Here is a 2,515-nt window from a genome sequence, read left to right on the forward strand (position 1 = left end):
TTCATAAAGCTCATTACCAGGTAGCCCTCTAAATAATGAAGATCAAAGTTCAGTAAAACCAAAATTTCATATACACAACACACACATACACACATATATGTCTCTGTCAAATTTCCTTGATAATCAAGTACAACGCTATGAAAATCAGTCCACATGGTTTTGTACACAAAATTCCATAAAGTATTATGCATACTGAGGTACACCAACCACTGAACTAAAGTAAACACAAGGAAGGAAAGTTCATATGCACAAGTATGGCATTCAAAACACTAGGCCTTTAAGATAATAATGATCAGACTCCTAATGGTGAGCTCTGGAAATGAGACCTATTCTGCTTTGCTGGCAGTGTTTATTTCCTTTTAGTTATTATTATATTAAGTCTCTTGGACCTTAATACATTTTAATATTAATACATGCTTGTTGTTGTAAAGATTAAACATGAGAGAGGCCTAGTTTTTAAGTTTAGTATAAAAATTAAATGTAGCTATGATGATATACCTCCAGTATACACAACTTCATTATGAAGCTGAAAATTTAACTTTAAATATGATGTTACCCAGACCAGAGATTTCAAACGGCTCCCTAGAATGCACCTGGCTGGCAGTGGGGATATGTGGAGTGGTGTTCTTGGACCTTGTGGCAAATGGAGCAGTTTTGGTTTCGTCTTTTTTTTTTCACTACTGAGCTTTTGAGTAACATATAGTGATATGGTTTGGCTCTGTCTCCACCCAGATCTCATCTTGAATTATAACTCCGATAATCCCTGCATGTCATGGGAGGGGAACTGGTGGGAGGTAACCGAATGACGGCGGCTGGTTTTTCCTGTGCTGTTCTCATGATAGTGACTAAGTCGCACGAGATCTGATGATTTTATAAAGGGCAATTCCCCTGCACACGCTCTCTTGCCTGCTGCCACTATGTAAGATGTGCCTTTGCTCCTCCTTGCCTTCTGCCATAACTGAGGCCTCCCCAGCTATGTGGAACTATGAGTCCATTAAACCTCTTTTTCCTTATAAATTACCCAGTCTTGGGTATTTCTTCATAGCAGTGTGAGAATGGACTAATATAGTTTATACAAACAGAGTTCCACAAAAGTTTTTAGAAAGCTTAGAAATCATAAATGCGCTGGGCGTGGTGGCTCACGCCTGTAATCCCAGCACTTTGGGAGGCCGAGGCGGGTGGATCACAAGGTCAGGAGATGGAGACCATCCTGCTAATATGAAACCCTGTCTCTACTAAAAATACAAAAAATTAGCTGGGCGCAGTGGCGGGCGCCTGTAGTCCCAGCTACTTGGGAGGCTGAGGTAGGAGAATGGCGTGAACCCAGGAGACGGAGCTTGCAGTGAGTGGACATCGTGCCACTGCACCCCAGCCTGGGCAACAGAGCAAGACACCGTCTTGGAAAAAAAACAAAACATAAATGTGCATCATTTCAGACAATATACAATGTTGTTGATAGGTTCCTAAAAACTGTGATTTTAAGCAAAATAATGTATGGCAGGTCCCTGAATAATGTCATTTCCTTCAACATCCTTTCTTTATAACATTGATGAAAAAAAAAATTGGTTTCATTATAGTCATTTTGTTTAAAGTCACAGTTTACAAGAACCCATGGGTAATATTAAGTGAGGACTTACTATACCAGGTAGAAAAACAATTTTCCCGGGCAGCTTTGTAAAATAATTCAGGCTTTTTGTTATAGACATCAGTTATAGTACAGGACACTACTCTCTTGCAAGGAAAAACATAAGGCAAAGACTCAAATATGCATTTCAATAAACAATTCTCATTATATGTAATATGTCAGAATGTACAGAATCATCTAGTACACACAGAGCATTTTGAAAATAGGTCACCCAAAGGATCAGCTCCGTTTCACCTTCACCTGCCTGTTACAGAGTCTACATAGCTGAGAATCAAGGATCACAGAAAATGGAACCACAGCAATATACTCGCATCTTAAATCATCTTGTCGTAATCAACACTGCCTGACTGAAAAGAAAGGGCTAGATGAAAGCAGATAAGTTTTATTTACCTTTCCACTTAATGTGTTAGGGCAAATGTCTAGCTTCTGCATTCGTGACAGACATAGAAAGAAACAGGAGCCAAATTTTTTTCAGCACCTGATATTTGGTAGGTATTATATACAAAGGTATCATCATATCATTCTTATATTGTTCCAACAAGGCAGAATATTATTAATCTCAATTCAAAAATGAAGAAGTCAAAGTATAGAAAAGCTAAAAACAAAACAAAACAAAAATGCTTGACCAAGATCATACAGGGCAATGCCTAAGCGACAGAATCCGGGGAAGAATCTGCTTTGCTTGGCTGACATTTATTGAGTAGTTAGTAAGTACCATGTGTTGCAGACACATGTTCACTGTGGCACTATTTACAATAGCAAAGAGAAGGAATCAACCTAAATGCCCATCAGTGGTAGACAGGATAAAGAAAATGCGGTACATATAAACCACGGAATACTATGCAGCCACAACAAATAATGAGATCATGG

This window comes from Mandrillus leucophaeus, unplaced genomic scaffold, assembly GCF_000951045.1.
Source record: "Mandrillus leucophaeus isolate KB7577 unplaced genomic scaffold, Mleu.le_1.0 Scaffold147, whole genome shotgun sequence".
Classification (NCBI taxonomy): domain Eukaryota; kingdom Metazoa; phylum Chordata; class Mammalia; order Primates; family Cercopithecidae; genus Mandrillus; species Mandrillus leucophaeus.